This window comes from Podarcis bocagei (assembly GCF_964188305.1).
Source record: "Podarcis bocagei genome assembly, chromosome: 15".
In the NCBI taxonomy this organism is placed as follows: Eukaryota; Metazoa; Chordata; class Lepidosauria; order Squamata; family Lacertidae; genus Podarcis; species Podarcis bocagei.
In genome coordinates, this window is record NC_138141.1 from 5603705 (window position 1) to 5614621 (window position 10917).

General features: G+C 43.4%; 1 long non-coding RNA gene across 2 annotated transcripts; it reads left to right on the forward strand.

The window, feature by feature from the left end:
• Positions 1 to 465: 465 nt before the first annotated feature.
• Positions 466 to 10619, forward strand: LOC308574278. Of its 2 annotated transcripts, XR_014002431.1 has the most exons (4): positions 466 to 930; positions 3053 to 3101; positions 6923 to 6957; positions 10439 to 10619. It is a non-coding gene; the product is annotated as an uncharacterized lncRNA (long non-coding RNA). The 2 variants fall into 2 exon arrangements; XR_014002432.1 differs by lacking the exon at positions 6923 to 6957.
• The last annotated feature ends 298 nt before the right edge of the window (positions 10620 to 10917 follow it).

Genomic DNA, 10917 nt, shown 5'->3' on the forward strand with positions numbered 1-10917 from the left:
CATTTCTCCAATGAAAATAGTGGCATCCTAAGGAAAAGCGGGACATTCCAGGATCAAATCAGAAACCAGGCTGGCTTCTCTCAACCTGGGAATATCCCTGGAAAATAGGGACACTTGAAGGGTCTCTGACAATGATGTCAGTGTACTGGAATGTCACAGAAGGCTTTTGTTTCCTCCAGAAGGTTTGGGTTTTATATCACAATACTCCTTGCATACCTGGAAATCCTGTGGACCTGGGCCTTCAGAGCAGGGGAGAGGAACCTTTTCTGGCCAGCAACTGAGATCCTCATCTCCCACTCCCTGGCAGGCCAAATTTAACAGATAATAGGAAAGTAGATAATGTTATCCATAATGTATTAAGCTGTTCCTTATATAAGCATCCTAGGAGGCATATTTCTTGCTAATATTTTATAGTCTCATGTCAATAGGCCACTTCTAAGGATGAGATGTATTCTCCTTGCAGGCAACAATTATTTTTACTACACTTTATTTGGCAGCAAATAAAATGCAAGCTTAGCATACAATGTTGCTTTTGATCAACCTATATGATATTTCATAGCTTATATTAGAGATTTATCTGAGTGTTGTTGATTTTTCTTGTTTGCTGTGGTTTGGGGTGATTTTTAACCTGTAGAAGAGCTATAGGAGTAAATGTTATTCATGCATACATTGAATGTCAGATGTTTTGTTGCATCTCTTCTTGAAGTGGACAATGCACTGTGCAAGTACGTATGTAAAATTATAATCTGACTTTTAGGTTTTCAAGCATTATCAAATTTCATGTTTGAAATGGGACTTCAAGAGATACTGTAAATTAATGATGGACTGACCCTGCTCTTGGGATCTTTACTGGAGATGATCGCATGCTACAGGACTTTTTCGCAACTTCCTTAAAGTGGGGAAGTCCACAAACAGGCCAGAAATGCCAATGTGAGTATACTTCACAGTGGCGTAGCGTGGGTTGTCAGCACCTGGGGCAAGGCAAGTAATTTGCGCCCCCTAACCCATGGATTTGTGCCCCCTAACCCGTGTATTTGCGCCCCCTAACCCTAACCCCCAGATGTTGTGCCCGGTGCGGCCGGCCCCCCCTGCACCCCCCACGCTACGCCACTGATACTTCATTCAAGAAATTAGCAATAACTGTACTGTTGCTATAGTTTATTCACAAGGAATGGCTCAACAAGAAATAAAAAGGCATTGCAACTTGAAGTAGTGACCCAGAAGTATGTAAAATGATTAATAGATACATTTTATGCAGCCTATGCCATGTTCCCTGGACCACACAACATGGAATCACACAGCATGAGCTGCAAAAGTTTACAGCATAAAAAAATTACAGCATAAGGTTTTAAAATTAGGAAGCATTAACATATCTAGAATGGAGCTTCTTAGCTGCGAGAGCAAATTTGGCTACCAGGTGTGTAATTTGAGGATCTTTATCAGCTAAGAGTTCAGCTGTCACTTCCTGGGGGGGGATCAGTCTGAGAAACAGTTAAGAATAGATGATAACAAATTTCTCTGGGGTATATAAGGGGCAAGTAGAAAGTAGTAAGATGGTTGAATTATGGGAATTGCCTCTCCTGTCATAGTACAGTATGAGGAGTGAAAAGCTAGCTTTTCACTGTAACATCACAAATGGGCTAGAGCAGAGGTCAGCAACCTAAGGCCCATGGGCAAGTTCTGTGGATTGGCGTGGGGATTCCATTCTCCCCCCACCCTCCGCGGTCCCATTTTCTCTCTCGCTGCAGAGACTGACTTCTAGGTTGGAAGAACACTAGAAATAGCATTTGCACACGCACACAGGTGCTCCTCATCCAGATACACTATTTCTGGCGCACTTCCGGGAAAGAGGAGTGCCTGTACGCATGTGCACATGCTATTTCCGGTGCTCTTCTGACTCAGAACAGCACCGGAAATAGCTTGAGCGCGGGCGCAGGCACACATGGATGTGCACACTCCAGCCCACCGAGAGGTCTGCCAGGGAGTGGACTGGACCGGCCTCAAAAAACGTTGCTGACCACTGGGCTAGAGAGTTGCACCTGAGAGTCAGTCACAGTTGTTTTGGATTTCTGGGAGAAACCAGGGTCAGCATCCCCTTGTCCTAAAGCAGAGCCACCATCAACTGCCTCCCTCCAACCAGCAAATCCTTCATCAAACCTGAAGTGCGTCCCCACCTTTAAAAAAAAAAAAAGATTTCCACTTTTAAATGTTATGAAGGACCCTGGATTGCGCCTTCCAAAGAGGTGTTCTGATTAAACACAAAGAAAATAAAAAACACTGTCCCAAGGCTAGGGAGCAGGAGGCAAGGAAGGGATCTAGCTAAAGAGTTAACAAACAAGTCAGGTTTCCATATTAATCTGTGAGGTCTGGGCACCTTGATAAAGAACAGTATGGAGCAGCCTTCTTGACCATTCACTGAAAAGCTGAATAATTTGAGAATGCAACAAGCATCCATGTATAGGAGAAGGCTTATCAGCCACCTGAATTTGAAATGTGGCTTTTATTGTGGTTGGAAAGCACCCAAAAGTCACGACAATACAAAAGGCCACTTGGGTTGCCCTGAGTCATGTAAGCTAAACATCTCACTGCAGAGGCGAGACAAAGTCAAATGGGCATTTTAGCCAACGAAATCTTGTTTTCAGTAAGGCAGCCCTGTCCTTGTGAAGATGAGCAGGCTTATGTATGACATATATATATGGAAAATGATTAATAAATAACGAGAATATTGCCTTTATCAAAAAATTTAAAAAGAGGAAATTGTTTTAATCAAGGCATGATATGCTTGCTGGAGGGAATCCATTGACCCACAAGGGATGATTAATGGATATATTATAGGTATCATTTGTCTGAGATGGGTTCTGGGAATTAAATGGGTTTTGGGGGTTAAATTTGGCATATATAATCAATTCCTGTTTGTGCTGGTCACATGCTGGTATCAGCATTAGCTTGATATAATTCTCTCTCTCTCTCTCTCTCTCTCTCTCTCTCTCTCTCTCTCTCTCTCTCTCTGTGTGTGTGTGTGTGTGTGTGTGTGTGTGTGAACTGCAATTAGACCACACTCATTGCCCTGAGCGGAGTCAAATTGCGGGTATTATTTGGGGGTGCATACAGAGTTCCAGTTGAATTAAGCTTCTTGCGAACATTAAAAAAACCAAAACAAAAACCTTCAAACGCACACATACCACAACAGGGATCAATGTATGCTGATTACTTGGAAAGATGATTTCTTTGAAATGTTAGAGGCTGAAAGTGAGGGCTGACAATTACAGCCTGAGGACTGCAATTCTTTGCTGGAATCCTTCTGGGGCCAGAGGCATAAGTGGGTGGAGCAAAAGATGATGATGTTGATGATAATGATGACAACTAAAATAATTTTATACAGTGGTACCTCAGGTTACATACGCTTCAGGTTACAGACTCCACTAACCCAGAAATATTACCTCAGCTTAAGAACTTTGCTTCAGGATGAGAACAGAAATCGTGCTCCGGCGACCCGGCAGCAATAGGAGGCCCCATCACCTAAAGTGGTGCTTCATGTTAAGAACAGTTTCAGGTTAAGAACGGACCTCCAGAATGAATTAAGTACTTAACCCGAGGTACCACTGTATTGACTTTCACTACAAAAACTGCCAAGATGGTTCACAAAAGTCAGTAAGATTTGTTCGACAGTGGAATTTGCTGCCAAGGAGTGTGGTGGAGTCTCCTTCTTTGGAGGTCTTTAAGCAGAGGCTTGACAACCATATGTCAGGAGTGCTCTGATGGTGTTTCCTGCTTGGCAGGGGGTTGGACTCGATGGCCCTTGTGGTCTCTTCCAACTCTATGATTCTATGATTCTAAGTCTGGATAGCAGAGAAATGCTTGCCCATAGAGGATGTGACTCCCACCTTTCTACAACAGGGTACATTCCAGCCAGTGGCGTAGCGTGGGGGGTGCAGGGGGGGCCGGCCGCACCGGGCGCAACATCTGGGGGTTAGGGTTAGGGGGCGCAAATCCACAGGTTAGGGGGCGCAAATCCATGGGTTAGGGGGCGCAAATTACTTGCCTTGCCCCGGGTGCTGACAACCCACGCTACGCCACTGATTCCAGCCTCACAAAAGCCAGGCGTTTCTGCATACACATGCACGTGTAATCATGTGTGCAGGCACACATACCTCTTTTTGCTCCATTTGGGTAAACAAGAGGAACTAGCACCATTCGAGGTGACATTCTTGCCATGAAAAATACTTGAGGAGGACACAGAGTATGTCCAATAAGAGGTGTGGTGTGGAAAGAGGCTGAGAGGGGGATTGTCCTCATGAGGGGGATGACCTTGGGAGATTTTCAAGGCCCAGATGGATAGACCTGGAACACTGTCTTTGGCCCCCAGGCCTGAGTTTCCTCACTCCTACCTCAGGGTAATATGATGTGGTTGATGATTCCCCCATTTTGTTCAGTTTTTTGAAAGCCTTTTCATGTCTGCTCACTGCATGCTAGGCAAGGCATCCTTTGTTTCCAGCGGTCTAGGCTGCAATGTCCTACATCACATGGGCTGTGGAGTACGTACTATTGAGAGGGGGAAATTGATTTGTGGGGGTGGGAGACAAAACCTAGCTAGCTATTCTCTGGCAGCAAACATCCAGTACAAAGCGCCTGTTGGTCTCCTCAACCCTCAGATTGTTGTCTTTTTAAAAAGGATGTAATTAGTGTCAGACAGAATAAAATACTTGCCGCTGTTGAAGTATCTCCATGTTTACTGGTAATGAAATGTTTATGGACCGATTTGGTACACCAGCACAGAGTGAATGAAGTTGGTTCAGGATGACGGAACAGGATGTATCAAGGACTTCTAAATCACTTTGAAACAGATATGAATCACACACACGTTTTATCCACACTTCTGAATAAAATGAGCATGCTCCCCTTTAAATGTTACATTTGGAAATCTGTAAGTAACTTAAAATACTATATGCAACCCTAGGCATGTTCAATGGACCTTGCAATCCCATTGAGATAACCGGGCTTATTACTGGAGCCATTGCCGTAATGAAAATTGACCTTTCCAGCTGAAATTAACCCTCATATGCAAGTTTCAATTGGTGCCAATAACGGAAAAGCAGGAGTGGGTTTTTTTTGGGGGGGGTGCTAATTGGACCATGGTGAAAGAGTTAAATAAATAAAAATCTCCCTTTGCTCCATGGTCTTGAACCTGCCTCCCCCACCCTTGGTTGTTTTTAGAAGAAAACAAACTAGTCATGTTAAATGCAGTCATCCTTGCCTTGTGTAAATTCCTGCCACAGCTATTTTTAGGCAACAACGTCTCCAAATGGAGAGAAAGAAAAAGCCCAAGGCATTGACACAATGGAGAGGTGAAGCTCTGTAAAAGGGGGGTGGGGCTGAGTTCTGTGAAGTCATTCAAAGTTCTTTCAAGATTTCCGCTTGCTATTCATAGAGGTTCCAGCCTGGCTCAGGGAGGCTTCTATTGAACCCAAAGTAAGGAGTTGAAAGAGAAATTAAGCATATCAATTTGATACAAATCAAATCTCTCTCTCTCCGCCTCTCCAACCTTTGTTCATTTTACTTCTCTTCGTCAATGCTGTTAACAGAGGAGGGAGGAAAGAGAAAGGGTGTTTGGACTTGATAGATCCTAAGCGTTCTGCTGGAGTCCTGTTCCAGCCTCTGTTAACAGCAGGGAGGCAGATGTAAAGGGAATATTTCCCCCATTCTAAAATCTAAGTTGTCAAGCACAGAGATGTCTTTAAAAGGCCCAATTTTCAGAGAGAAAAAGCTTCAAAGCACATTCTGAAAATCAGGATGCTTCATAGGGCCCCTTGTAGGGAGAGGCAACCTGCAGGGAAATTCTCCTACGCTGGTAGACAACTGTGCCCTGATTCAACAAGACAGATCCACACACATTGTTAGCTAATCAGGTCTCTGATTACCAAGTATTGATTATATAAATTTTGCTATTTTTCAAAAAATTATGGTTGGTGTGCCTGATTGTACTAAAAAGGGATCTAATACAGTGTACAGTATTCCCTTTTCATAGATCCAAGAGAATTCTCCCTCTCTCTCTCCCTCTCTCTCTCTTCAATGCTTTGGTCACTCATATGGATTAATACAACTCTTATATGCAGTACTTCATTTCAATGCACACATTCTATTCTAACACATTAAACAAATAGTTGGCACATTATTCTAACACAGGGGTCAGCAACCTTTTTCAGCTGTGGGCTGGTCCACCGTCCCTCAGACCATGTGGTGGGCCGGACTATATTTTGAAAAAATAAAATGAACGAATTCCTATGCCCCACAAATAACCCAGAGTTGCATTTTAAATAAAAGCAGCTTGACCGTAAATACATCCGCCTGCCCCTCTCACTGCTGGACTGGATGGTTTTAGAGAGTGGAAGTGACTTCATGCTAGTCTTTTGATCCCCCTGCAAAGGCACTCCCCACTAGAACCCTTCTGGAATCAGATGGAGGAGCAATATTATGGTATGTCAAAGGCTTGTGATCAGCTCATGTCTCTCTAGTGTGCCTTCTTGGCACTATCTTGTTATGACCAGATGCATAACCAAACTGTTTTGATGTTTTTGCTGTGCTGTCTGTTTGCCAAGACCCTTCTCCATATCACTTCATTACAAGCTCCTAATGCACTTTATTTATCTTCGCACTGTTTCCACTATCTCTCCTTAGCACTTGACATTGCACTCAGCTTACTAATTCTACAATCAGATGCTCAAAATGTTTATGCTTCAGCTAACCTAAACTATCTTAGCTATTTCATCATCTAAGTTCCCCTCTCCAATATTGAATTCCTTAGCTTAACCTATCAATATTTTTATCATGTACTAAAGTCCTTCTCATAGCTGGCATTGTATCCAATATTATTTATTTAGAGGTCCTATCAAAACAACCAATGTCTTGGGTCCTTTCTTTTCAGGTTTTCCCCAGAAACCCACAAAGCATTAACTTAAGGTACCTTCCATAGATAATGTGAATGTACATTTGAGTGCATATCCCAGAGCTTGAAGCGTTCATTTTGAAAAGGAACTAGTTCTACTGCAAGTTCGGCATATCCAAAAAGGAACTAATTCAAGTTTATGTTTGTCACTTTACAAAATAGACTAGCTCAGTTCATTTTCACTTGACAGTTCAATTCATGTCCATACAAAGAAAAGTAATAAATAAAAAATTCTCCAGTAGCACCTTAGAGACCAACTGTTTGTTCTGGGTATAAGCTTTCGTATGCATGCACGCTTCTTCAGATACACTGAAACAGAATTCACCAGACCCTTATATATATAGTGGGGAGGTTGGGGTGGAGGTTTTCCCAGCAGGGTAGTAGGAGATGGGTTATTGACTCAGTGGGTATGGTAAACCTGTTGACGACTGTTAACGACTGCAATTAGTCCTACAGGAAAAAGCAAGGGATAGTATGCAGATGACCAAAAATTGCTCGCTATTCTATTTTATGTTATTTGACTGCGTCAGACCAACATGGCTACCTACCTGAAAGAAAAGTAAGTTTCTCTAACAACAGGATGGTAGTGGATGGGGTTACACAAAGGTGAACATTCAGAGATTCTGGCTACATATTCCTGGAATGCAAGTGTAGGCCTCAGGCTCTATCATAAACTCATTCTAGCAGTGGAGCTGCTGCTAAGGGCTTAACCACAATTCCTCTTGTCCCACTGCTTTCTCTTGGGGAACCACTTCCCCTGATTTAGAACTCAAACAGAGCAAATGACAATTTGGGTCTTCCACAGTTTGCTGCTTGTTCTCATTTTGAGCTAAAGAATGGGTTTTGCATGGGAAAGGAGCAGGGCAAGGGGAAAACCACTCGGACCCATGCCTAGAAAGCACGAGTTAAGCAGAAAACCACTCAGACCTGTGCTTTCTTAGGCACAGGACAAGTGGAAGTGTGGATGATATGAAAGAAGGTGGGTGCTGGTCTCTTCTCCATAGTCTTCTTTCCTCTCTGTAACCTTCTCTGTCTATGATCTTTCTAGTCTTCAGCTCTCAGAAACTCCTCTGCCGCTCTTCTTATCTCCTTAAAGATAACCCCTCACTTCCCTAAAGCAGCTCCCAAGGAATTCTACTGGGGGCTTTCTCACTCCCCAGGACACACCCATCACTGGCCTTACTTTGCACCCTCCTTGAGCGAGGTGCCTGTCTGAAATATGTCCTTGAACTCTAAGAGTGCCTCTTGCTTACCAGGATGGAGGATAGACAGAGGGTAGGTGGGTACAGAAACTGGCCTGGTGTTGCTCCACCCACTTTTGCCTCTGGCCGCACCTACTGCTGGAATGTAGCTGTTGAAAGGTTGCCTCTGGCTAAAAAATATTCCTCATCCCTGCTTTGTGTAATGATCTGGTTTGCACCAAGAGGGTAATGGGAATGGCAACAGGGGATCAGAACTTAGTGAACTTATTCCTTTTCTTGCCTATACAGTGGTCCCTCAGGTTAAGTACTTAATTTGTTCCTGAGGTCCGTTCTTAACCTGAAACTGTTCTTAACCTGAAGCACCACTTTAGCTAATGGGGACTCCTGCTGCTGCCGTGCCACTGCTGCCCGATTTCTGTTCTCATCCTGAAGCAAAGTTCTTAACCAGAAGCACTATTTCTGGGTTAGCGGAGTGTGTAACCTGAAGCATATGTAACCTGAAGCGTATGTAACCTGAGGTACCACTGTACGTAGATTTTGCATATGGGCAGTATGCCTGAATAGGCTCAGAGCCTCAGCGTTTAATTTTAGTTGTACCAAGCAAGTCTGAGAAGCTACAGACACTTGAATGCAGCAGATGAACACCAAGTATCTGCCCTTCCCTGCTTGTGCTCTTCTCGGTTACCACAATTATGAAAAAGAAGAATGGTAAAAGGGACTATAACTTTGTTAGGTAACAATGACGAGTCAAATGGTTTTCTTTTCAGAATCTGTACAAGGGACTAAAGGGTGCAAAATAACACAAGATCAACAATGAAGGCAGTCTTACAACTAAGAGTGAATAAATTAAGTTACCTTATTGGCAGGGTAGGAGGGGAAATAGTTATTCCAAATTTAATAGGAATAAGGTCAGTCTGTTTCATAGATACAGTACAAGGCTAAAGTCATTTTCTTCATCAGATAAGCTGCTAGAGTTCATTTTGGGTCACTTGGATAAGTGTATGACCCATTTCCAATTCCTGTCTTTACTGTGAGAAAAAGACAGCAGAGGAGGCAGGGGAAATCAAAAGAGAGCTGTGAAACTGAAGTACAAACATCATTATAGCCTAAAAATTCTCTCTTGCAAAGCTGGGCTAAGAGCAACCAAAGATAAGTCCTGTTGCTATTTAGAAACATTGTCATTCTCCAGAGAAGTAGTGAATGGATATGTAATCTGTAACAGATGGCATGGTGGGTCTTCTCCACTCACCTGAATCATATCAGGATGGAGAGTGGGGAGGAGGTGCAGGTGGGCTGGCAGAGCCAATTCAGTACTTCTGCTGGTGTGTTTGTGGCATGCCAACCTTGCCACTTCTCCACCCTCTCAAAATTGTGACAGATGCAGATGACTTTACTTTCTAAATGTCTAACCAACATCCAGCAGTTCAACAAGTGTTCCATCACATCACTCCTTCGGACAGAACTGAAAAGACCAGGAATGACAGAAATGTTTTGATGAGCAACAAAGAATGCTAGGATGATGGAGAAACAAATTCTCCTCAGCCACCATCATCGACACTGAGTAGGCTCAATAATGAGCATCTGCTAGTGTTTGATTGGATTTAGCATGAGTCTAGACTCTAGACTCTAGACATCTATTCTTCTGTCCACCTCCCTAAGCTCAGAGTGGAAGTGAGAGCTGGATCATAAAGAAGGCTGATCACCAAAGAATTGATGCTTTTGAATTATGGTGCTGGAGGAGACTCTTGAGAGTCCCATGGACTGCAAGAAGATCAAACCCATCCATCCAAGGAAATCAGCCCTGAGTGCTCACTGGAAGGACAGATCCTGAAGCTGAGGCTCCAATACTGTGGCCACCTCATGAGGAGAAGAGACTCCCTGGAAAAGACCCTGATGTTGGGAAAGAAGAAGGGCAGAAGGAGAAGGGGACGACAGAGGTCAAGATGGCTGGACAGTGTTCTCGAAGCTACCAGCATGAGTTTGACCAAACTGCGGGAGGCAGTGGAAGACAGAAGTGCCTGGCGTGCTCTGGTCCATGGGGTCACGAAGAGTCGGACACGACTAAACAGCAACAAAACAACAAGCTCAGAGTATATATTCATAAAGCCAAAATGGAATTTGCATCTACTGTGCTTCCAATAGAAAAATGAAGTGTAAATATACCACACCTACAATCTGGTGTGTATTTGGAAGAGCATCTGATTTACCCCTGGTTCTTGGTTTAGTAGGCAATGTTCACAAAGAAACCTGCCTCCGTTATAACTTTAAATACATTTCCCTATTTGCTAACCAGGTCCAGTCTCTCTTGGATGAGACCAATTTTCTAGATGCATTTCAATCAAGATTTAGAACTGTGGCAGAGAAATTGCTTTGGTCACCCTGCATGTTGACCTGTATCTGGAGAGAGGCTTGGGTAGTGTGACCTGTTGATTCTCCTTGATTTTCCCATGACTTTCGATACGAACCATGGTATCCCCCTGGATGGCTGTTCGAACTGGGATTCGATGGCAGTGCTTTCCAGTATTTCCAGTATTGTCATGTGCTTTCCAGTATTGTCATGTGTCTCAAGAGAGGTTGTGACGGAGGAGGCAAGTCACAATGACCCTTAAGGTACAGATAAGGGACTATGAATAAGAAAGAATAATTTGCCTAAAGTCCATCCTGAATTACCCCTTAATTCATTAGTTATAGTTACTTAAACTATTAGGGAAGTTTTTAATATTTAATGCTGTATTGTTTTTAACACTTGATGGGGAGCCGCCCAGAGTGGCT